This window comes from Crinia signifera, chromosome 6 (genome assembly GCF_055691185.1).
Source record: "Crinia signifera chromosome 6, ASM5569118v1, whole genome shotgun sequence".
Classification (NCBI taxonomy): domain Eukaryota; kingdom Metazoa; phylum Chordata; class Amphibia; order Anura; family Myobatrachidae; genus Crinia; species Crinia signifera.
Genome location: NC_139222.1, coordinates 90,540,746 through 90,567,792, shown reverse-complemented (window position 1 = coordinate 90,567,792; position 27,047 = coordinate 90,540,746). Strand labels below are relative to the sequence as shown.

The window sequence follows — 27,047 nt, the reverse complement described above, 5'->3', positions numbered from 1 at the left end:
ACTTTTGCTTACATTCTATAACACTGCTTCAATCTTAATGGTCCACAATAAAGTTTTCACCATACAGCATAGCAAATGAATGTGCTGTGTCTTGTTGGTTTATGTTTGTGAATGTTCTCGTTCTTGTGAATGCTATTCTCATAGCACATTTTTTTTTTTTTTTTTTAAGAAGACTAGTATTTTCCAGGTTGTGGTACAGTAGTTTAAATGTGAAATGTCAGAAGAAATTAATACTTCTGCTGCTTACATTATGCCTGCATACGTGTCGGTAGCTTGAGAAAGATGATAAAGAAAGGGGGGCAATGATAACATGCCGGAGCAATTCACTTGTGTGCCCCCCTTTAGGCATCAGTGCATGCCCATTTACTACCATTAGAAATAATTGAATGACAATGTTTTGAACACAAACAATCCTAGAACAATAAGAAAACAATGTTTTCTGTTTCTCACCATAGACTTGTTTCTGGTGTGCTAGCAATGTGTTTTTGGAGACTATGATCGGAGTTGAGTATTCTACCCAAGCATTTTTTTCTATTTACACACTTTATCTATTTATAGGTACAAGCCACATTATACTCGATGGCTTTTGTTGGCAGAACTTCCTCATTCGCTATCATGGTCGTGTGGTGGGCATCATAGAAAAGCCCTCGGCCCATTTCATTGATGACTTCAATCTGAGGTATGGCATGTTCAGTTACAGTATGTTTCTAATGTAATTTTGTATGAATGGATTTACCACCTCCAACTTATTGGTTGCTCTATCAGATGTCTGCAAGTACTGCACTTTAGTACATGGGACTGTCATAAATAATACCCCTTTTACACCGAGGCAAAAACCCAGGTTGGACCCAGATCAGCGTTGGTGTGAAAAGAACCAACCCAGGTCCATTGACACTGGAATCCTACCCAGGTTCTGACCAGGGTGGAACATTGGTCAGACCTGGGTAATGTGCAGTGTAAACGGTCCTAACACAGGGAGGGGGGGATGCTGCACTTTTTTTAACTGCTATATGTGCTTGAGCGCTGAATATAACTTTTTGAAAAATATTTTACAGAATAAAACAACCAACATATTTCAATGCTCATGTCTTTTTTTTTAATTTTTATTTTAAATCATTGAGGGAAGGTTGGCTGTCAGTTTATCAGTCCTAAAACTGAAATTTTCAATGTCATCCATAGGGAAAAGCAGGGCTGACCCCCAGGTGCAGTGTAAACGGTGCAGACCCAGGTCCGACCTGGGTCACACTGCTCTGTAAATGGGCTATGAAGCTGGGTCCAACCCTGGAAACAACCAGGTTCAAAGACCAGGGTCTGACCAGGGATTTTGGTGTAATAGGGTATTAGGATGCATCATGAGACTGCAAAACTTTTATATCTTTGTGTGACTGAGTTTTAGAATCTGCTTTGTTGCGGCTTTTCACACACAAGCAGAAAGATGGGACCATAAATATTCAGACACTGACTAATACCCTTTATATTGCCATAAATATCCCGGGTAATTGCACATGAACACGCAGCAATATGGGATGCAGTCTACAGTCAGTAGGTTGACCACTGTTGATCGACACATGAAAATGTCGACATGGTCAAAATGTCGGCACATACAGTAGGTTGACATGGAAAAGGTTTCATGTTCTTTGTCCAGAACAGGTGTTTTTTTTCATACTCCAAGTGGAGAATAGAACAGTGTGGCGAGTGCATCCCATATTGCTACGGTGTCCATGTCGACATAGACACCAAAACCCAGTGAAACGCATGTCGACCAATAGTGGTTGACCTATTGACTGTCAACCTTAATTGGGTCGACCCCATGACTATTCCCCGGGATATTGTACAGTGTAAAATGACTACGTTTAAATTACCTTGGTTGTGCAATGCAACAGTTCAACCTGAGAAGCCAACAGGATTGGACACTGACTCATTCCATCTCGCAGAGCAGTGTAAATGGGTAACCTGGGTCCATGTGACCCGGTACCAGTACAACATAGCAATGAAACAGCCAGTGCAGGGAGATGATCAACAATTGAATTCCCCCATATTATATAACTAATTTAAATATTTTTGCTTAATGGCTATGACAAAAATTGTCTATCTATTGTGTATGTGACCCTGGCTATGTTATCTGTTCTTAGGGGGAAGGGGGACTAGCTGAACTTACTGTTGAAGACCATTTGTATGGGCACAGAACATATTGCTGGCATTCCTAGGCATTGCCAGGTGCAGCATAAGTTGTCACATTGGCAGGTCCTAGGAAATAAAATTGAGTGCAGGAAAAATAACACAAAATGACAGTTAGTGGCTTTATTGTATTATAGAATTTGTACCGAGCACATTCCACGTGACTCTGAAAGCCTTATTTATTTGATGTTACTGGCTTTTTGGGAGATCCATGCAAGTACAAATAACTGTGTTGTCAACTTTCTGACACTGCACCAGATCTTATCGCAAGATTTGGATTGATTCACAATTGCGGGAGTCCATTCTGCAACTTCTGCAGCATGCTCCTTACATGAGCATGTGGTGTGTTTTCTAATGTTTGTGCTATGATGCATTTGTGCCATTTGATAGGCAGAGATTTGACTGGGTTTGATGAAGAAGTTGGTCTTTAGAACCTGTTTGAAGTTTTGTAGGGAGGTGGAGGGTCTGATAAGGAATGGCAGAGAATTCCAGAGAAAGGGAGCAGCACATGCCAAATTTTTAAAGGAACCCTTACACTAGGGCGATTTCATGGTGATTTGGTCATACGATAAATAGGATAAAAAGTGTCCAAATCGCATTTTTTTTTTACATCTGATGCGTTGTGTGGTTCTGTGAGAATTGGAGCCTGAAGATTGCATGGGCTGTACTATATATTTATCGCATTGCCAAGCCTCCTGGCAGGCGTGACTAGAACCGCATATGACACAGTGTATGCATTGCAAAAGGATTGCATACAGCTAATATTTTGGACATAAAAGATGGAAGAGCCCTTTTTTATTTTTTTCTGCTTAATATTAGGACCCAAACTCACGTCTTCATCATGCCATGAGTAGTTCGGTATGACTCGCCGACGGTCGGGATCTTGGCGGTCCGTATACAGACATTGGAACCCCGGCCACCAGTATTCCGACTGGGGCGGGGGAGTGTAAAATAGCCCCTTGCGGGCTCTGTGTTTTGCCTAGCTTGACACACACAGGTTCTATTCTCCCTCCTAAGGGGGTTGAGGACCCCCACATGGGAGTTTAGCACCTGTTGGTCTGGATCGCAACCGCCAAGAGGCGAGTCTACTCCCTAGGCCCACTGTGCTGTTAATGACATAGGTAATATACTGTAGGTACCGATTTATTTAGCACCACCTGTTTTGAAACATTCTTTATGGCTTTTATATTGGAACTGTTCTATTTAAACCTTCAGTATCAATGCATGTACTTCAGTGAGGCTGTTTGATCATTGCTGCTGGTGGGTATGAGGACTTAACATCATGTATATTCACTTAGTAAAAGTATTTTATTTTTATTGCAACATAATGTTTGCAGGGAATACTGGCTGTAAATATAAGGGGATTGTATCTCCTGTGTCTGCCACCAATAATTTCCAATTTGTTGTAATGTACATGGGTAATACAATTGTTTGAATGTGTTCAATGTGTAGACACATTCATCAAACCTGTGCTGTATTGTTCTGTAAGAGAAATATACAGTTCCCCCCAGCACACTGAATAATATCGGTAACAAGATTTTAACATTATATAATAGTATAATGCTGAGATCTTGGTTACGTATATTTGCGCAAATTTATGAATTAGCCCCTAAGCCATCGTCAAGGCTTCTCTGTGTATTCGGGGTCCCTATTGCTCTATCTAGATGTGGGGTGTGGCACCCCAAAAAATCAGCAAAAGCCCAGAGCAGCACACGTGAAAAAAACTATAGAGTTAATAAATATTAAAGAGCTATTCTACAGAAAGTGATACAAAAATAGTGAATGCAATTTAAAATCTTAAATAGTGTTGGTGAAAAGACTAGTGTTAGATAGAATGTAATAATGAGCCATAGAACCAAACCAAGCCAGGGGGAACCAAACCCCACACCCATGCTACCCAATTCTGGGTCCATGATTAACTAGCAGAGAGCCACATGATAATGGCTCCTTACTCACATATATCTAAAGAGATGCCTACCTGAAGCAACCCCATAATGCTCCACACGGCATATCAGGACAGGCATCTCCTCCTAATGCAGGCACCATATATATGTCTATACTGTTCTTTGTCAGAAGATAAATGCACTTTAAGTTGACCTCCTAATCATGTTGGTCATTGTGAGTAACTTTACTCACTAGACAGTGAGTGATCAGTGTTTGAGGCCTTATGTTTGTATGGCATTACAATGATCCCAAATCCTGGGCTGGAGATGAAGATAAAAAGGGTACATGCAAGGTAAATAAATAGTTTGGTAGAACCTTGCTCAAGAACATTCTTGTTGGAAGAGTGCACAAAGGGGCAGATTTATTAAGACGGGTGGAAGGTGATAATTCACCAGTGATCAACTCCCAACTGTCAAGTTACAGGCTGGGTTTGTAAAAGGACAGGAGCTGATTGGCTGGTGCATTATCACCTATAAAATCAAAGTACAGCCTAAAAAGATCCATCAATTCGTGAAGTAGACGGCCACTAGTTTATCACTTACGAGCCATTTTTTTTTCCTGACCTTTTACGAGATTTACTTAAATGACACACCGATCATAATACTGGCCGTTCTGTAGAACACAATAATATTTAGCTTAAAGGTAAGTAGCCCAGTGGCCTTCTAGTGGTCCTACTCAAGTACCTTAGAGGCCAGTTGCATAGGTAGTAGGAAAAAAAAGTTTATTTATGTATAAAAATTGTTAGCAAAAAAAGTAGCGAGTTGGGTATTTGTTACCTGCATGGGATAGATTCATTTTTTAGCATCATGAATAGTGCAATTCAAATCAGCATGCCGTTAAGTCCCACTAGTGGATTTTGCTTGCATCCCTCCCGGTGTTCAAGCCGAAATCCCCCAAACCTGGGTCTGCAATACTGTTCTGTGCCCTAGTGTGATACAAACGGCATTGCAGAGGGGCAAGCAAGTCAGAGTTCTTGTGACTAGACAGACATCCATGAATACTGGAATTGTTTGACATATAACAGATCACTGATTTGAGTAGCTCTAGGTTGCCCACTCCAGCACTCGTTAATGTATTATTGAGAGGACCTAAGTATTTACTTTTATATGTCCCTTTTATGTGTGAGTATGTTCATTACATTGGTCAGAGTACGTCTAGGTACTGTAGAAATATGAATGTAAGGTCTATCATGTATGCTTGACTAATGACTCGAACTGATCTTTCACCTCCATTATCAGTTGTCATTTTTTCGTTGGCAGAATAAGCTGAGGGCCTTCTCACAGACCTGTAAATGCCACATCTACCCGCTCCCCTCCCCAATTCATGAAATTCCTCGCCTATTGTAAAACAAACCCTCACTGGTGCCACAGTGCGCTCTGCATGGACCTGATCAAGTGATGGGCAGTAAGCAGAGCCAGGACCGCAGTGATGTACAGAACAGCACATGGTTTCTTTGAACTGTGTAGCAAATTAAATCTGCCTCTGTGTGTCTCTGGCGGGAGTCTTCATATGGAATGGTATGTGTGTGTGTGTGGTTCTTTAGTCTTACACAGCACCTTTTATTGTGGTGAAGAACGGGTTAATGATCTTCTGGAGCAAGACACAGTGATTGCTCCAGTGTCACGGTAACCACCACTGACTGAAGTAGAAAAGTAATGTCTGTGCTCTAGTTCTGTTCCTTTTTTGTGTAGCTGGGGCCCCTCGTCTATGTTTAATAGTAGAAATCTGTAAACTTGTGACCTGGTAGATTTTACCATATATAATGCATTACGTGCGACTGCTGGAATTATGCCTTTCCCCCTCTTCTATCTGTGCTTCAGCTGTGGTTTATGAAGAAAAGAAAAAAAACTGTCTATTTGGCTGGATCGTATGACAGCTGACATCCATCAACGCTAACAGGCCTTTTAGTCACCTCACAGATTCAAGCAGTTTAGTATACTCACACATGGAGAGCATATGTCTGCAGACTATGGGTGCATCATGTGAGAATTCCTGAATGTTCATTAATATGAAAACTGAAAATTTAGTCTGTTTCCTGTATAGCAATGTACCCTGAGTAAAGCTGGCCGTACACTACTGTGATGTATCGCAGTATCCGTCTGGATCGGGTCAAATCATCCCAAATCAGGCTAGTGTATGGGGCCTTTAGATTAGTCTTCCTGTGGTCCTCTTCTCCTATAGCTGTGTTTCCTGTGCCTGTGGAATGCTTTCATAGTGAGTGAGATGGGTTTGTCTGGAGCAGGGCGCCCTAGGTCCCAGTCAACCAGCTCGTAACTGCATAGTTACAGGCAGATGTATTCAGCCTTAAAAAGAGATAAACGCAAGGTTTTAAGAGTGAGAAACATCCAGCCAATCAGCTCCTAACTGACATTTTTTAAATCATGAAAACTCATGTTTGCCAGAAGATTGTGTCAATCTTCTGGCAGTGTCGACCAAAGGTATGTTGACCTTATTTGTTTGGTATCCACGTCGACATTGTCTATCCACTAACTGCATACCCTTGTTACAGCCTGTAACAAGGCAGTTAGAAAAAAAAGTACCAACCAGCCCCTGTCATTTTTCAAACCAGCCAATTAGATCCTATCTCCAAGGCCTAGTAAATAGACCCCCAAACTGCTATGTTAAACTGCTTTGCTGTCAGTAGTAATCTTAAAATGTATTGGGAACCCAGACATTAGGAATGTTCTATATTGCTGTGTTTCTCAAAAGTTGAATTTACTTCTTCAAGTAGTGAATGCTACTTCAGTTAACAGTGACCGAGAATATATTTGTGGTGTAAACATTTGCCTGTGCGTGGCTTACACGTGTTGTCCTCTACCCCACAAAATAGCCTGAGAGAGACTAGTGGTTAGTGTGAGGGTTGTGGACTTCTCTGATGTTCTGTCCCGTCACGGCGCCTTCTGTTGGGGAATCACGTTTTGTGACCCTACGGCGATATATCACATGCAAAAGGGTGATCAATGGGGATTAGCTGGCTGTACACTACTGTAAGAAGTCGGAGTAGCGTATGGCCACCTTTACACAAAACCAAGGAGGAATGCTACCATGCATACTCTAATGTATGCTTCGCTCGCAATGCTTCGGGCACGGTGCCTCGCTGCGCTCGGCACACTATTTTATTCTCCCACCACGCCCATGATTCTGTTGTATACATTTCTTAGCCCGATCCGTCGATTTAGCTTTTGAAGCTTTTATTTTTATTTAATAGTAATTTGACATTCATGGGTCTCATGGGTGGGAAGATGAGGATTCTATAGATTCCAGTACTTTCCTGTCCTGTGTCTGTGCAGAAGAAAGATTCACCAGATCATCCCATAATAGATTGCTGTGACTGGTCGTCTGGATATTTGGGTCTTGGCTTATCATGTATATGAGAAGTACTTCTACACATGCGTGATCATGTATTTTATATACAGACGCCTGTATACTGCTGGTACATATGAGCCGTTCTTTTTGGGCTGTAACTTTATTTTCATTAGTCTGCTATGGGACAATTTTTAATCAATTGTCATAACTTGCTTTTAAATGCAGTGTAAGTCCATATTTTTTTAATTTCATATAAATTCATTTGTATAATGGCACGGAGGCCAGGTCTTTCATCATTTTTTTTTTTCTTCTTTTTTTTGGGCACAGGCCCGTAGTAATTATGATTGAACCACAAGAATGAAAATCCCTGACTGGTTGCTGCATGGGGAATTTTACACAAACTCTGACTAAATATGGATGTTTTCAGCTTCCCTTCACATTTTACTATTAAGCTGGTAACCTTTCCAGAACCTGGGTTCATTTGAGTAACTTTTAGACTCCTTTATGTAATATTTGGGGAAATAGAAGAACTGAGGTCTCATATAAGCTGATTATGCAAACTTCCTGCCCATCAAATTTTATAGAACAGCATGATGGAACTACCTCGCCCCCTTTAGATTGGCCGGCTTTAACTGTTGCTATGGAAACCATGATAGCCGGCTGTGGAATGGGAGAATGTCCCATCTATCAAACTTACAAAGTGACCTAGCTTTATCAGATTGGCCAGTTATAGCACCGCCCCATGTAAATGCTGATGCAGGATGCATATTGACCTATCATATCGGTCAACTTCAGCAGCTTAGCTTGATGATGGGGTTACTTGTAAATAAATATAGGAGTTAGCTGGGAATATAGGAGTTAGCTGGGAATTTTGTGAACAAGTCATCTGGTGAAACGCATGTTGTTCACAGGGGGCCTGTCTGTGCCTCGACTGACCTCTGAACCTGAGACTTCTACTTTTATGTATCCACATACAGATGTGACCTATATCTAGCCTTAATATGCCATGAAGCGCGAGGTGACAGCGTTGAACAGGATCTGCTTGCGAATGCTGGGCGTCTTCTTTTTTTTTTTTTTTGCAGAGAATGCGTCAGTTTCAACACAATGCAAATAGTTTGCTCGAGGAGTCTGTGCTAATTATTTTAATATGTGAAACTTTTATATTGTGTGACGCTATTAGTGTTCATTCTAGCACCCGCCATATTTGAAAACCCATGCAGTTCCTCTTCCCTGCCTGGGGTGTCGCTGCCTGCTGTAGTGCTTCTAGCACAATGTGGTCTGTATATCAGCACTGATATGCAAACTAGATCTGCCCTAGAAACACCACAGCAGACAGTGACACCCCAGACAGGGAAGAGGAACTACCGTACATGGGTTTTCAAATATAGTGGGTGCTAGAATGAACACTACGCTATACAGAACAAAGCCTGCGGCTTCTACATTGTAGCACGTCATAGAGCAATTCAGAGACTCCGCTGCACACAGACCTACAAGTGTCATATATCAATTCAGTCAGTACAGTGTTCTTGTGAATCGTAGTCGCATTGTGTTGCAACTACAATGCATTTTTCAGCAAAAATACTCCCCACATGAGAAGATTGTCATACGACATGGCTTGCATAGATGTATGGGCCTATAGATTTTTTAAAATGATGCTATTGTGCACCTGACTTGTATTTCAATTGGAATACTTTTATCAAGTTTAAATTGCAGTTAATAATCTTCTATGTCATACCTTTTATTTCTACCACTGTTACCTTTATTGCTGGTTTTTATCAGGTTGTTGAGTCACTATAATGTTATTGAACCCTGCACTGGGCTTTCCAAAGTTGTTTAGTGTTTGTTTTTTGCTATCCAATATTGACCATAAGCAGATTCACCACTATCTGATTTTCCTCTATTCGAGTGGGTCACCGCACCATGGAGTATCAAAAATTGTTTTCACAGCGTCCCTTGGATAAAAAGATAATTTTTTTCCCTCCTAAATTTCTCAAGATTCAATTAAATAAATTGTGTTTTACAGTATATGTCATCCTTTGGTTTATTTATGTGTAGAGGGACAGGATTTACTTATGTTTGTTGACATAGTTTATGATAGGCAACCACCAGCACTGGTTTTGCCTATTACAACGACCCAAATTTTTTTTTCATTGCTCCTGAACCACCAACCCAAGGCACCCCTGCAAGGGTCCTGAGGCACACAGGGAGCCTAGGCACAGTTTGGGAGCCACTGCTCTATTCACATCTATTTAGATCACAGGGAGGCAGCAGAAACAGGTGTCCACTTCATTCTGATCTCTATGTCCATGATCATCTACCACATGTCATACTAATCATTATACATCTTTTATATTCATGTTATGTTATAATCTGTTGTCTTGCTGATGTCACTGTATTTTGTGTCCTAATAATGTGATCCTCTACATATATGTAATACCCCTTTTCAACTACACAAGCCGGGTCGCACCCGAGATTTTGTACCCACCTCCAACCCAGGAGTGCAACCCGGCTTGTGAACTATTTTCCACTAGCGTCCCAAGCGGGTGATGTCACCAGAGGTGGATCCTGAGTGGGACCTGGGAGAAGAGAGCATCTCCAGCACCAGTTATTGCATTGCATCGCATCGCATCGACCCAGGAGAATAGGATGTGTTTTCAATAGCAAAATCCTGGGGTATTTTTACTAGTGGAAAAGGGGTATGAATGTGAAAAATGATACCATCTTTTTGTGCTTTTACCTGCTGATGTGGTTTTTTTTTTATTTTTTTATCATGTATGAATAGTAAACATCCAGTGACCTTTCCATTATTCGTTAACATTGTTTCTGTGTTCAACAATTTAACATGCATATTAAACAAAGATGCTTACATAAAAAAGTTATACCAACTAGTCAAAGAATTCTAACAGAGCATTGTGTTGGGTCCTTCATAGCATTCCTTTTGTTCCTGTAAAGTTACCTAATTTCTATGTATCATTGTGGTCTTGCTCTTTTTAGGGAAACCTTGCTTTATTCCTGTTAAGGCCACATTAGATACATATACGTTATTCCTTTTATAATATTTTTGCCCAATCATATGTTTTTCCCTCTGTTTGTTGGTAATACCCAACTTAATCCATTTTTAGCGCAATACTTTTTAAGGTATACTTTAACGTGTATGTTTTCATATTCGTAAGTGTGGCCCAAAAATAGTAATCTGCCTTCCTAAGACCTCGTGCTCTTATACTGACTCAAGGGAACACCACCAACCACCTACTAAATATTTGGAATTTCCTTCTATAGGAAACCTTAAACTTGTTTTGCTTTAGTTAAGTAATTTGTGTAACCAAATGATAAGACCAGTGTGGAATCACCTAATCTTTTTCTTTCTATAGCTTATGTAGACCCCAAGTCTGGAGGCTGGCTTATGTACTGTTATATGTTTTGTGTTCTCTGGTTGTGCAGGTGTAGTTTTTAAAGCTGGGTACACAGTAGAAGATGGGGAAAATTATACAATGGAACCATTTTTCTTGAACTCCCAGACAAACAATATAGTAGATACATACTTTGCAATAAAGACTGAACAATCTAGCATATGTAGTTTGATCGCTAATGATATATTATGTACTAGCTGACCCGCCCGGCGTTGCCCGGGAAAACCTTGGGGTTTCTTTATTTCCAAAATTGCTGAAAAATGTCATCTTACAGTATGCTGTGACAAAGACCTAAGATTGTAATTTGTTATAGATTCCACCATAATGTTAGAATGTGTTTGCATTGATACTCAATGATGGCAATGAAATCAGGTGTTGTGTTGTTGTTTGAAACACAACTCTCCTGAGTTGAAAACTTGTATGTGTTGATGAATTCCACATCCACTCCTGAGATTTAGCACCTACTGTATGACCTATCCTCCAACATCTGAGGGTCAGAAATCGGGTTACTTATGTATTATCTGGACTCCCATGTTAAATGCACCCCATTTTTTCATACCCCTACTATCCAACTATGCATGGAGTTGATTTTATATAGTGTGGCGAGCGCAGCGAGCCACCGTGCCCGAAGCGTGGTGAGCGCAGCGAGCCCCGCGAGGGGACGCGGTCTCATAAGAAAAACAGGACTCCAGATATTACATAAGCACCGAAATCGGTACAAAATCAGAAAGGGACATGTCCACACCAATTTCTATACTTTCAATGGTACAGTTTCTAGGGTGTGTAATTACAGGCGCTGAGTGCGTGGGGTCCGGTGTGGGCGTTACTTACCGCGCCATAATTAATTAAAAATTCACTGCTCCCTGCCACTGCCACTCCCCTCACCGAACCTGCCTGCAGCAGTCTCTGAGGTCTGGGGATCTGTAAAGCACATGCACCGAGCATCTCTACCAAACAGTGGGGCAGCCCCTGAGTGTGGGAGCAGGTCCACGGGCCTGGCCACATGATGTCATGACGCGACGCACACTATCCGCACCACTGTAATGCACCACTGGGAATGGGTGCAATGGGCCAAATTCTTCCTTACACCCGCCGGGCCAATCCACTGATCCAGCCATCACAATCATCAATGGATGCATTGATAAGGTTTGGAGTTTAAGAAGTTGAAGAATAAGACTGAGAAAAAGAATTGCCATGTTACAAAGTGTACAATTTACTCAATAAATCGTGAAAAAAATGTAAGTGTACAAAGAAGTACAATCAAGAAATGTGAAAGTAGGATTAAAAAATAAGTTCTGATTCAAACTGATAATTGTTTGGATGGGGTGGGTTGTGAAACAAATCTATAGGTGGGGGGTATGGATATTGTGGGCATAATTGGTGTTTGTTACACCTACAGGGGGCCCTCAATTGATGGGATTTTCACTACAGTGTCACGGTCACAGTGTCACCATAGGGGGATTCCCAATTGGGGTCCAGGTGGTCTTTTAGGGACCCTTTACAATCCTGTAGGTCTCTTCTCCTTGAGCTTACAGTCTCCCTTAATGATAGTCAATCACTGAGGGAGACCGTAGGCTCCAGGAGAAGAGACCAACGGGATTGTTAAGGGGTCCCTAAATGACCACCTGAACCCCAATTGGAAATCCCCCTACGGTGACACTGTAGTGAGAATTTCTCATCAACTGGGGACCCCCTGTAGGTGTACCAAACACCAGTTATGCCCACAATATCCATACCTTTCATTTCTTGATTGTACTGTACTTCTATGTACACATATTTTTTTCACGATTTATTGAGTAAATTGTACACTATAACGTGACAAATCTTCATCTCATTCTTATTCTTCAACTTCTTACACTCATAACATTCAAACAAATACATGCAGCGCTCATGCCCATCGACCAAACATTATCTATGAACCAAAAGAGTCTGGGAAACCCTTAAGGCAGAGCAGTGCCTGATATCCAACTGACTAACAGGGTGAGTGCAGTGTACCCACTTTGTATTGATCAATGGGTGCATTGGCCAGGACAAATATTTCTCAGTGCAACTGGCCGGGGAGCGCAGTGACAGGCTGGAGGACTGGAGAGACGGATATGGGGAACAAAGTAGAAACGATACATTAGGTACAGTTTTTATTTGCCGGTACAGACGGTTAAATAAACGGCAAATAATTTTTTATGTGTTCTTTGTGTTTGTGTGTGTTGTACTGTTTGTGTGTGTGTGTGTGTTGTAGTGTATGTGGTTGTGTGTGTTGTATTGTATGTATCTGTCCAATGCGTAAGTGTGTGAGGTGTGCTACGTATATACAGTATTTGTGTGTTGTGTCTTTGTGTATCTGTGCAATGTTTAAGTGTGTGCTTTTGTGTGTGTCGTACTGTTTTTTGGGTGTGTGTGGTGAATGTGGGTGTGTGTTGTGCTGTTAGAGGTATGTTATGTGTGTGTGTTGTGTGTATCTGCCCTATGTGTAAGTGCGTAAGGTGTGCTGTGTATAAATCTGTGTGTGTGTAGTGTGCTGTGTGTATCTGTGCAATGTTTAAGTGTGTGTTTTGTGTATTGTACTGTTTTTGGGTGTGTGTTGTAGTGAATGTGGGTGTGTGTTGTACTGTGAGTGTTGTGTTGTGTTGTGTGTATCTGCCGAATGTATAAGTTTGTGATGTGTGCTACGTATATATGTGTGTGTAGTGTGCTTTGCGTATCCTGGCAATGTTTAAGTGTGTGTGTTCTGTGTGTTTATTGTACTGTTTTTGGGTGTGTGTTGTAGTGTGTATGGATTTGTATTGTACTGCATGTGGTGTGTTGTGTGTGTATCTGTCCAATGTGTAAGTGTGTGAGGTGCTCTACGTATAAATGTGTGTGTTGTGTGCTGTGTGCGCGTATGTGGTGTACTGTGTGTGTGTGTGTGTGGTCTATGTATATCCTCAATTATTTCCTAATTGTTTAAAGCCTTCACCATAATGTTAGAATGTGTCATTCATACTCAATGACAGCAATGAAATCAGGTGTGGATTTGTTCCTTTGCAAACGGTTTCCCAGATCATCGATCTTTTCCCCAGAACATCAATGAAGGTAAATTAAAACTTGGTGTTTTTTAAATTTCTAAGTGAAATTTCCCAAAAACGGCTTCGAGGTGCACACCACCGGGTCCAGAGGTATCTTGTTGCTGAATTTGGTGTCTCTGAGTGCCACGGTGTGTCCGCAATGCGACGGACACGCACACACGCACACAGATTCTTCAACTTATTATATAGATAAATGTCTGTAGTGCGTACACACTGGATGATTTGAATGATTTGGAAGAAATGTTACTCCGATTCGGCCAAATTATTGTCAGGTTTGTGTTTTTGTGTGTGTGTGTGTGTGTGTGTACGTGTGTACGTGTACATTTATGTTATGGTTCCTCTTGGTTTATTTGGTCTTTGATTATTTTTAGGTGGGAAAGAACTTGCGATCTTCCGCCTGGGTGCAATTCTGTTTAGAGTACACTTCATTGGACGCAGCACTCTCCTGGTTACAGTAGGTTAGTCATTCAAGGAAGTTGAGTTGGGTACCACTGTTGAAGGCAGTTTATGCCTGCAGTTCATGTTGGCTCCAGGGGTGGGCTGCCGCACAATTCAGAATTCATATAAAGGAGCTACACCGACTGGCGGTGAATCCCGGGTGGCAGTGTTTAGAGTGGCAGTTGGTATGACTCCCCCTATTTGAATATTGGTCTGCGCTCATCCCCACCTCTAGACACTGCCTGCAGTACATGTTTGTTTATAGCTACATGGATTCCTGGCCTTATGTCTTTAAAACCATACAGTGGTGTTAATTTTATTAAATACGTTATTTCAACAAATACCTGACCTTTCACTTGCAAATCATGTCTTGGTTTTAATTTATTAATATTACATTCATTTTTTAATGTTGTTTTATTTGGACAACACACAAGTCTTCAGCCGTTTGCAGGTATAGCTGCAATCCATTTTAAATGCTGCTGCTAGGCTGATCTTCCTTGCAAGACACTCATCGTCTGCTGATCCGCTCTGCCAGTTCCTCCTTTGGTTGCCTGTATCTTACCGTATTCCATATAAAACACTTCTACTAGCATATAAAGCTATTACCATACTGCACCAACATATATCTCTCTACTTATCACAAAATATCTCCCATCTCGGCCCCTCCGCTCTGCACAAGATCTGCGTCTCTCTTCTGCACGGATCACCAGCTCTCATTCACTATTACAGGACTTTCATCAGGCTGCTCCCATCCTATGGAATGCCCTTCCACGCACAATAACACTCTCCACTAGCCTCCAAACTTTCAAGTTTTCCCTGAAAACTCACCTCTTCAGGCAAGCCTCTCATATTTAAGTTCTACACGCATAACCCTCTGAGGCACTTCTGTATTATATAGCTTCCCTTCTGGACTTGTAACTTGGTGGGACTGCTATGCTATTACTGGTGCCTGTCCTTGTGTTTCCCTCCTATGTCCCTATAGATTGTAATCTTGCAGCAGGGCCCTCCTACCTCCAAGTCTGTATGTTGTTACCCAGTTTGTTTTATCACTGTCTATTATTGTAAAGCGCAACAGAATCTGCTGCGCTATATAAGAAACTGTAAATAAATAAATATGGCAACATATAATGGCCAATCATATTTTAGTTTTGTTTGTTGTTTCCTGTTGGAGATTTGTGCACGATGTCCTAAAAAGATGTCAATTCTTGTGACGTATTCAGCATTATAAAGAAACAACACTTTGTTCTGTATTTTTTTTTTTCCTCATGAAGGCAAATTCAGGGTTCCCGCTGACCTGTCACATTTCCAGTGTCCATAGGGATTCCTAGTTTTTGAGGACACATTTTATTTTCCTCTTCCTGCTTATCCTTAATTTAACCCTTGTATTTTCCCTTATATGTACTGTTATGATACATTAATAAAGGCACACCCAGGCAGGAATTTCACTTTACCATTGTCTTTATGCCTTATTTGTGTTGTGTTCAGCTGCTGGATAAACGCATCTACATGTGATAAAGCCTCCTCCCTGGGTGTTGTATGAGACTGGGATTTATCAGCTGGGTGTTGGAGCGGATGTGGCAAAGGTCACTTTGAGGCATAGTTTTTTTTTTGTTTTGTTCTTCCTTTTTTAACCGTGTGGAATGCAGTGCCCTTGATTTTGGTGTAGTATGCAGCAACTGTTTTGAGTGAACGCAAAATACTTATTTGAGTTGTTTATAATATTATTAGAAACTATGTAAGGAGTCTAAAAGGGTAATGGTGTGTACACACGGTCAGATGTGCCTTAAGATGCGATCCACGATCAGATCGGATCGCAAGGCACATCCGATTTGCATACAATCTTGACTATATAGTGCAGATCTGCACTATATAGTCAAGGCAGCCAAGACTTTCTGGCTTGCGATACGTGAACGCGGATCGGGATCGCAAGTGTTAAAACCCTTGCGATCTGCTTCCGATCCGATGTTGACTATATCGCCAACATCGGAAAGGAAATCGGACCGTGTGTACACAGCATAACCCTCACATAATGAGACCACTATGAACACTAGTGAAACTGCAGAAAGGGTTCTGCTACTGCTATCCTCTATTAAGTGCTAAATAAAAAAAATAAAAAATATATATTTGGTTGCTCTGGGTTGCAGCACTTATTCGCCCTGAGATCCAGTCTACAATGTGTATATAAGGGGTGTCTTTCTCTCACTTTCTCTCTCTTTCTCTCTCTCTCTTTTTCTCTCTCTCTTTTTCTCTTTTTCTCTCTCTTTTTTTCTCTTTTTCTCTCTCTTTTTCTCTTTTTCTCTCTCTCTTTTTCTCTCCCCCTCCCTCCGTGTGTGTGTGTGCGTGCCTCCCTGTGTGTGTGTGTGTGTGTGTGTGTGTGTGCCTCCCTGTGTGTGTGTTATTAAGTTTTTTTTTTTATGTAGCGCACACATATTCTGCAGCACTTTACAGAGTATATTTAAACATTCACATCAGTCTCTGCTCCAGTGTAGCTTACAATCTATATTCCCTATCACATGTACACGCACAGACATTCTAGGGTCAATTTTGTTGTGAGCCAATTAACTTATGTGTATATTTTTGGATTGTGGGAGGAAACCAAAGTACCCAGAGGAAACCCACACAAGCACGTGTGTTTGTGTGTGTGTATATGTATAAAACTGTTAGTCTTTAACACAAACAATGGTTCTAGACCATTTAGTCCAGGCTCATCAGCACTTGGTCTTTTTTATTCAGTAACCGTCGCCTTCTACTGTATTTACCCATGTCCTGTGGGTATCGGCAATCTGGAAAATGGAGAGAGGGGTCCTCCATAGTGCAATAAACTTCTTTTCTCTACCGTCCAATGGGATACTGGGTTGTATACTATGGGGTAGAGATCCTCCGCAGGAGAGACAGGCACATTAAAGCTTTTAGTGTGGGTGCACTGGCTCCTCCTCTCTACCCTCCCTCCACTAGTCAGTTTAGAAAAATGTGCCTCAGGAGAGGCAGTGCTTCTGGATGCTCCAGAGTTTTCTTCAAAGTTTTATTTAGTTTATTATTTTGGGGCGCTGCTTTGACCAGGCAGCTGTCCTACTTCGAGGGTGTCAGGGGAAGGGTCAGGCCACGACCTCTTAAGGTCAGAGACGACCCTGCTGCAGGACAATCTGTCCTGAGTTGGGGCCTGTCACCGCACAGCATTGCGCTGTAGCGAGCAGGCCCCCCAGCTGCCGCACACCCCCTGACTGGTCCGAAGACGTCTGTGGTGAGTACAGGTTGGGGGTCCCACAAGGGGACACCCCAACTGCTCCGTGCGGCAAGATGGCGGCGGGAGTAGCGGCGGCCCTCTCGCAGGGACCGCGCGAAACTCTCTCATCTGACTGGCATAGGGTAATGCCGCTGGACCACCAGGGATGCCCAGCAGGTTTTTATAACATTTTATGTGGAAAACGATGCATTTTATGTGAAAAACGATGCATATGCCAGTATAAATATACTGGAAGCGCCAGCTCCGTGCAAAGGGGGCGGGGCTTCACTCAGAGCGGGACCAGGCTCTGCTGGGCGCGCTCTGTCTCTGCTGCCTGCTTCTTCACGCTTCCAGAGGTCGCCATTACAGCACCTCAGCGGCGTGGTTGGATGTGACCTTGCAGCAGAGACAGCAAGTTTAACAGCGCAGCAGCGTTGCTTAGCTCTGTTATTACACTGTGTTGATATATATCACTGTGTGTTTTGTGCTACCAGCTCACTACAATCCGTGAGTTAAGGTTTTGGGTGTACTGGTCCCCTCAATATTGCTCTGAGTCTCCCCACTGGCTAGTTAACCACTTGTCCACATACATAGTCTTTAAACAAGGCTGAATTACACTTATACTGTGATAGATTACAGTACATAAGTTTGAGTGTTGATGTGTGTGCGTGGGTACGCTGCTGGGGGTGTCCTGTTGCTTCATCATGGTGAAAAAGCTAACATGCATGGTGTGCAGCACAAGGTTTATACCAGCTTCACAGTCACAGGTCACCTGTGAGCCGTGTATGCTTCCACAACCCAGTGGAGTGACCTCTCAGGTCAGTGGGGTGCCCCCACAACTTGTGGATGGGTCTCAGGCTGATAGTCAGGAGCCTGCCTGGGCCAGCAGCATAAAAACGTTGATGGACTCTGCTGCTTCCCAGCTCTCTGCCAATACACAGCAGACGCAGAGGGTACAAAGGGAGTTAGCCATGTTGTCTGCCAGGGTTGATACCCTCACCCCTCCCCCTGCTCAACCTCCTAAGCGGCCTGCTACTGCAATGGCCCCTGATTCTGACGATGATGATGATGACATCCTTGATGAGGGAGAGGAGCAGAATGAACAAGAGATTGTTCAGGAGCAGTCTTTGGCTCATGGCTCTGAGCCTCTGATTAAGGCCATTAGGGAGGTGTTAGAGCTTCCTATGGAGGAATCCTCTGAGGGAGACTCCTTCTTCATGACCCAGAGAAAACAGCCGGTGTACTTCCCAAAACAGGCTGAGTTAGAAAGTGCTTTTAAGAGTGCTTGGCAGAACCCCGAAAAGAGATTCCAGCTTTCAAAGCGCTTCACTAATGCATATCCTTTTGATCCTGCTGGTAGGAAGAAAGGGAGGAACCGCCAGCGGTGGATTCCTCTGTCTCACGCCTTTCCAAGAAGGTGCTGTTACCAGTCCCTGGGGTGTCCACACTCAAGGATGGTGCAGATAGGAGACTTGAGGCAATGCTAAAGTCTATGTTTCGGCCAGCGGGGCTTCACAACGCCCGGTACTGGCAAGTTGCTGGATGGCTAAGGCCATTTATACTGGGTCCACGCAGATCCAAGAGGGTTTGTTGGGGGACATGTCCGTGGCTCAGATTGGGGAAAACCTGCGCCACATTCAGGATACCGCACGGATATTGTGCGAAGCGCAAAGGAATTGGGCGCTATAAATGCGCGGAATTTTGCTATGGCTGTGTCGGCTAGGCGGGCTCGGTGGTTGCGCCAGTGGGTGGCTGATGTGGGTTCCAAGAAGAGTGTGGAAAGCATACCCTTCATCGGGGAAAGGCTCTTTGGCAGTGAGCTGGATGATTGGATTTCTAAGGCTACAGCAGGGAAATCCACCTTCCTCCCATCAGCCCCCACGGCAGCAAAACGCCCTTTTCACTGGACCCTCCCAGCAGTCCTTTCGCGGGTCCAAGTTCCGCCCTAAGGCCAGAGGCGCCTCTAACGCTAGCAGAGGCACAAGAGGGAAGTTCAGAAAGCACAACCCCTCAGGCCATCAGGACCGTTCCACCGCCCCTGCTGCCTCCAGGCCAGCAGCATGAACGGGTACACCCACCACGAGACTATCTCGAGGTGGGGGCCCGTCTGTCGCACTTCAGCAAGGAGTGGGACGCCTCCTGCCTAGACTCCTGGGCCAGGAATCTAATTTCAGCAGGCTACAGGCTGGAGTTTGCCGGGCCTCCTCCTCGAAGATACTTCAAGTCGGCCCTTCCAGCCTCATTGGAGGATCAGGCGCTCCTTCAGGGGGCCATTCAAAAGCTCCTCTTGTCCGAGGTAATAATACCCGTACCAAGACAGGAACAAGGTCAGGGTTATTACTCAAATCTGTTCCTTGTCCCCAAACCAGATGGTTCAGTAAGGTCCATTTTGAATTTAAAGTCTCTGAACCCCTCTCTGCAGGTGTTCAAAATGGGGTCCCTCAGGTCGGTGATTGCCTCCCTGGAAAGAGGGCTGCTGTGGACGTCAAGGACGCCTATCTACACGTCCCAATTTGGCCTCCCCATCAAGTCTTCCTAAGATTTTCTGTGGGAAACAGCCATTACCAGTTCCAGGCGCTACCTTTCGGGCTGTCAACTGCCCCGCGCGTCTTTACCAAGCTCATGGCAGAGATGATGTTCCTTCTCAGGCTCTGGAGGGTAAATGTCATACCCTACCTGGACGACCTGTTGATCAAGGCAGGTTCGGAGGAGGCCCTGAGAAGTGCGTTAGCTCTGACGATGCAGATGCTGAGGGAACATGGCTGGATTTTAAATATACCAAAATCCTCGTTGATCCCGAGCCGGAAGATGGTATTCCTGGGAATGACTCTGGACACGGAGGAGCAGAAGGTGTTCCTGCCGCCCGAGAAGGCTTCAGCCTTGCAGGACTTGGTAAGAGAGGTTCTATCAAGTACTTGGGTCTCAGTGCACCTGTGCCTGAGGCTCTTGGGCAAGATGGTTGCTTCCTACGAAGCCATCCAGTATGCCAGGTTCCACTCCAGGATTTTTCAGCTGGACATCCTCACGAAGTGGTCGGGATCCCCTCAGCAGATGCACAGAAGGATCTGCCTGTCTGCACAGACCCGAATCTCCCTTCAGTGGTGACTAGATTCGCAGAACCTATTGGCGGGTCGCTGCTTCCAGATTCAGGACTGGGTCCTGATCACCACGGACGCCAGCCTCAGGGTTGGGGAGCCGTGATACAGGGAGTTCGCCTGCAAGGCCGTTGGTCTCCGATGGAAGCCAGGTTGCACATAAACAACCTGGAACTGAGGGCTGTTCAATATGCCCTCCTACAGGCGGAGCCTATGCTGCAGGGCGGTACAGGTCCAGTCGGACAATGCAACTACGGTTGCTTACATCAACCGCCAAGGAGGGACAAGGAGCATGCCCTGTATGAGAGAAACCAACAGGATATTCTCCTGGGCAGAACGCCATGTAAAGGCCCTGTCGGCAATATTTATTCCAGGAGTCGACAACTGGGAGGCGGACTGCCTCAGTCGTCACGATCTCCACCCCGGAGAGGGGGGACTCCACCCTCAGGTGTTCCAGGACCTCGTAGATCTTTGGGGGCTCCCTCAGATCGACCTGATGACCTCTCGGTCGAACCACAAGCTGGACAGGTACGGTGCCCGGACCAGGGACCGAGGAGCAGCAGTAGTGGTTGCCCTGACTTGGACATGGGACTTCCAGTTGGTGTACCTGTTCCCACCGCTACCCTTGCTGGCAAGGGTGCTAAAAAAAAAAAAAAAAAAAAAAAAGAGGGTCCGGCACCAGAAAGTAGAAGCCATTCTAGTGGCTCCAGACTGGCCTCGAAGGGCCTGGTACGGGGACATTCAGGCCATGCTGGTAGAGGACCCGGGGCGTCTTCCTCAAAGAGAAGATTTTCTCCTTCAGGGACCGTTTGTCTTCCAGGACTTACCGCGGCTGCGTTTGACGGCCTGGAGGTTGAGCGGCAGATATTAGGCCTTAAGGGCCTGCATCCCTCTGTTATCACAACCATGACGCGTGCCAGGAAACCAGTCACGGCTTCTCACTACCATGGAATCTGGAAGAAGTATATAGCCTGGTGTGAAAGAAATGCCTTGCCGCCAGCGGTATTTCGTCTTAACAATTTGTTAAGATTCTTTCAAGCAGGTTTGGATTGGGGCCTTCGGTTGGGATCCTTGAAAGTACAGATCTCGGCTCTGTCAGTATTCTTTCAGAAGAAACTGGCGCTGTTGCCGGAGGTCCACACCTTCCTGCAGGGGGTGCTGAGGATTCAGCCTCCTTTTGTGCCAGCTACCGCGCCTTGGGACTTGGATATGGTCCTCACCTTTCTCAAGTCTGCCTGGTTTGTTCCCTTGGAACAGGTGAAATTCAAACACCTTACTTGGAAGACTGTTGTCCTTTTGGCCCTTGCCTCAGCCAGGCGTGTGTCTGAGCTTGGGGCATTGTCCTGTCAGAGTCCTTACCTAGTGTTCCACGAGGATAAGGCTGAACTCAGGACCAGGCCGCAGTTCCTGCCAAAGGGTTGTGTCCGCCTTCCACTTGAACCAACCCATTGTGGTTCCTTCCAGCGCGGTACATCCTGATATTCCACTTTCCTTGGATGTGGTGCATACTCTTAAGGCGTATGTAAAACGCACGGCTAGACTTCGCAAGTCGGATAGCCTGTTCATTTTGTAGGATGCGCAAAAGAAGGGTTCTCCTGCGTCTACCAGGACCATAGCCCGTTGGATTCGTTGCACTATACAACAGTCCTATGCATCGGCTGGTTTGGCCCTTCCCCAAGCATTAAAGGCCCATTCCACCAGATCTCTTGGGACCTCTTGGGCGGCTGCCCGAGGTGTCTCGGCCATGCAACTGTGCAGGGCCGCAACTTGGTCGGGGAGTAACACTTTTGTCAAGTTTTACAGATTTGACACCCTGGCCAGGGAGGATTCCCAGTTCGGACAAGCGGTTTTACAGCAGACTCCGCACGTTCCCGCCCGTTCTGGTAGCTTTGGGACCTCCCCATAGTATACAACCCAGTATCCCATTGGACGGTAGAGAAAATAGGATTTTGGGTACCTACCGGTAAATCCTTTTCTCGTAGTCCATATGGGATACTGGGAGCCCGCCTCTGTGCGTTTTTTCTGCTGTAATGGTTCTGTTCCTTACACTGTTCAGGCTTGTTGCCTTGTTATTATATATATATATATATATAGACCTTCTCTAAGGTTTATTGGTGATCCCAGAAGTGTTGTTATGGCTCACCTACTTTTGTAATTTTGGTTTGGGTGTGCTGTGAGAATCTCACCACAATTATTGTTCACATACCTCCTCACATAGCTCTCCTTCGGCACAGTTTTTCATTAACTGACTAGTGGAGGGAGGGTAGAGAGGAGGAGCCAGTGCACCCACACTAAAAGCTTTAATGTGCCTGTCTCTCCTGCGGAGGATCTCTACCCCATAGTATACAACCCAGTATCCCATATGGACTACGAGAAAAGGATTTACCGGTAGGTACCCAAAATCCTATTTTAATTACTTTAAAAACACATAGCAGTAAAAAACAGAAGAATGGTCTCGTACCATAAAATTCCACTGGTGTGGACTTGGAACTGCATGTTTTATATCTACCAAATATGGCGAAAACAGCAGGCCTCTCCTCTTAGGGATTCCGAGACCACGCCACGCCGGGCATCTCCACGAACACCGCCGCACACTGGGAACATTCTCCTCCGCTCACAGTGCAGACCGCTGGTCATGTAGATCGTACTCGTGTCACACAGCCACGCCTAAATGTGTTTTGTCAAGGAGACGTCGTCATAAGCACACAAGGTGTTTTAACTAACAAGACTTGTAAAAAATACAAAGAAGTGGGTTTGAGTGGTGCGCTATCAACAGCGGCTGGTACTGGGTTGTCAAGCCCAAATGGTAAGATAATAGGAAAAAAGAGAGGTGTATCAGCGCTGGCTGTGCAAATATATAGACCAGACGGTTTCTCAAAAACTTTTTGACAATTTATTATACACAAATATAAAAACACATTAAATAAAATATATTATAGCTAGAGCGCACAGGATGTTTTGTCCAAACAATACGGAGCTCCACAAATAGTGGCTTTACTGAATGAATTTATCAAATGAGGTGTATATTACCATCTGATGTGTGACTGGTTATTATACCAGAGGGGGGTGATGATGTAGTCCCGATATAAAGTTCCCTTGTAGGAATATGGATGGTGGTCTCCCTATTTGGCGTCTTCTCCTTTAAGGCTGGAATGAATTAGGAATTTTACAGAAATCCCATTATTTGTAATCCAATGAAATCAGGAGGTCATGGACGTCAATGGGAGTGGGGGCATCACTTCATCGCAGATGGATATTTTTCATTCAAAGTAGCTCAACGCGTTTCCCCGGATGTTTACTGTCCAGCTTCCTCAGCTTACTGTACGGCTCCTGAGGAAGCCGGACAGTAAATATCCGGGGAAACGCGTTGAGCTACTTTGAATGAAAAATATCCATCTGCCTTGACGTGATGCCCCCACTCCCACTGACGTCCATGACCTCCTGATTTCATTGGATTACAAATAATGGGATTTCTGCAAAATTCCTAATTCATTCCAGCCTTAAAGGAGAAGACGCCAAATAGGGAGACCACCATCTATATTCCTACAAGGAAACTTTTATATCGGGACTACATCATCACCCCCCTCTGGTATAATAACCAGTCACACATCAGATGGTAATATACACCTCATTTGATAAATTCATTCAGTAAAGCCACTATGTGTGGAGCTCCGTATTGTTTGGACAAAACATCCTGTGCTCTCTAGCTATAATATATTTTATTTAATGTGTTTTTATATTTGTGTATAATAAATTGTCAACAAGTTTTTGAGAAACCGTCTGGTCTATATATTTGCACAGCCAGCGCTGGTACACCTCTCTTTTTTCCTATTGTCAAAAATACAGCCCAAGTTACAAAGGGAGTTGGGGGTCATTGACCTTGGCTATCTCTAAACCATTTTAAAGATTCACCCCTCTATCATAGATGTAGTTTGCTCTCACACAGATTGCACCCAGATCTTAACATGGCAAAGTTTGGGCTATGATGTTTCCAAGGCTTTGTACTGCCAAGCAGAATGAAAATCCTAATTGAATCTGTACAGACAATTTGGAACAAATTCAAGCTGATTCTAATATTTTAGATAAAATTATTGCTTGTGATGAAACCTGGATCTTCCAGTACGATCTTAAGGTAAAATCCATTCTGAGCACTGGAAAGCCATCATCACCAAGAATGAAGGAAATCTACAAAGCAAATCCAATGATAAAGCCATGTTGATTGTTTTCTTTGATATCTAGGATGTTATTTTGGTAGATTGGGTTTCAGAAGGCGCAACAGTGATTCAATGTTACAACAAAGGTGTTCTAGAAGCTCGGCTGGGAAGAAAAGAGCAATGATGCCAGAATAGTGGGGGGGGAAATGGTTTCATCCTCCATAAGCACAACACACCAGCGTACACATCTTTCTCAGTGATGCAATTTTTTGCAGAGAAACAGATTAAAGTGGCCAGACCTAGAACTGTGTAACTTCTGTCTTTTTCCCTAAAGTCAAATCTTATTTAAGGGAATCCGAGTTAAGGCCCATACACACAGGGTGACTTTTAGCTGAAAGCAGCTCAGATTTGTGTTTTGAATTGCATTCAGCTCAAAAGCTACCTAGTGTTCATCATCACTGGCCAGACCACCCATCTGCTGGTATTCCCAGCAGATGAGCGATGGGGTGGATGGCTTTCTATAACGTCCTGCTATGGAAAGTCGTCCACCCCTGGGCAAAAATCACATAATGACCCCTATTCAATGCGGCCGGCGGGGATTGCTGAAAACAAGTGATCCTTGCTGTTTAACCCCCTTGCTGGCCGCTCACCGTATTGAGTATTCCGGGGGAATCGTTGCTTTCACAGGACAGCGAGGATTCCCCCAAACAGCGAGGCTCATGGCTAATGCAGGGAGCCCGCTGCATTTAGCCACGAGTCTCGCTGTTTCTGCGGCAGCATATGCCCATTCCCCCTCATTCCAAAAATGGAGCGAGGTGGAATCGGCATATGCAGGGGGGTCAGTGAATACTAACCGGACGAGTGATGACCTCAAGCAGACAGCACTGCTCGCTGTCACCGTTCGACCCCGGCATTGAATACACCCCATTGTGTGTGCACTGAGCAATTTTCAGCACAGTGATATATATTTTTTATTTCCCCCATCATCGCTGTCCATACACGCTGGGCAAAATCACCATGTGTGTATGGGCTTTTACTGTGGTAAAGAATACAATTATAGAGCTGTAGAGGCAGCTGACAGATAATGAGCTGCCGCATGTCTGTGACCAATAAAAAATAAGAATGCAGTGGTGTGTAAATTATAGCATCAGCGTCTGTTTTTAATGTGTGTGTGTGTGTCTAATATATATTGGACAAGTAATATATAGACAAGTATTTATCAGAAAAAACTTACAGCAATACATCCAATAAACAATAGAAGCAAAGCTTAACCAGAATAGGTAATATCAATGGGGATAATAGCTGAACCCTTATTTCTAATGGGTACCACAATAAAAATGAAAAAAAAGTTTGAACTTAGACGAATGTCTTCTTTTTTCTTTTTTTTTAACCTAAACTGCTACAGTATGTTACTATGTTATAGTAAATAATCGCTGAGCGTACACATCGGTTCCTGAACTCGCTACCTCTGAGTATATGTTAAAAGAAAAAAAGAAGGTACTCTTTACCTAGCACCGCACCCACGATTTTGATCGTGGGCATCGCAGGTAAAAAAATCGCGGCCATTGAATGCACTAAAAATCGGGTGCGACGCGATGCCCGCGATTTCCCATAGGGAACAATGTTAAATTTCGCAATTGACCCGATTTTACTGTTCAATGCCTCAATTGACACGATTTTTCCATAGGAAACAATGTTAAATGGCCCACAGAGGCCAAATAGCCACCCTGAAGTGTGAAATGGCCCCCACAATTGGTAACGCCACCCCACGATCAACGTCAACCCGAAGCGTGGCGAGTGCAGCGGTACGCGTCCTACGACCTTTTCATACCCCACTATCCACGTCGGCGTGGAGTTGAGAATAGAATAGTGTAGCGAGCCACCGAGCCCGAAACGTGGCGAGCGGACGCGGATACCTTCACAGGTAAACGCGTCCCTTCGCGGGCTTCACAGGTATCCGCGTCCCCTCGCGGGGCTCGCCACGCTTCGGGCTCGGTGGCTCGCTGCGCTCGCCACACTATTCTATTCTCAACTCCACGCCGACGTGGATAGTGGGGGTATGAAAAGGTCGTAGGACGCGTACCGCCGCCCCTCGTGGGCTCGCTGCGCTCGCCACGCTTCGGGTTCACGTTGATCGTGGGGTGGCGTTAACAATTGTGGGGGCCATTTCACACTTCAGGGTGGGTATTTGGCCTCTGTGGGCAATTTAACATTGTTTCCTATGGAAAAATCGTGTC

The 27,047-nt window shown here is 44.2% G+C and overlaps 1 protein-coding gene across 3 annotated transcripts in view; it reads left to right on the top strand.

Annotated features, from left to right (window-relative positions):
* Window positions 1–27,047, top strand: part of NCOA3 (nuclear receptor coactivator 3) — a 111,254-nt gene that overhangs the window by 48,625 nt on the left and 35,582 nt on the right. The window contains exon 2 of one of the 3 annotated variants that reach the window (XM_083146426.1): window positions 559–679. The exons of 1 other annotated variant lie outside the window; for it this stretch is intronic. The gene's annotated coding sequence lies outside the window, so the exon portion shown is untranslated. Of the gene's footprint in view, window positions 1–558; window positions 680–14,294; window positions 14,359–27,047 lie in introns of those variants that run through there. One more of the 3 variants, XM_083146427.1, reaches the window with a different exon arrangement.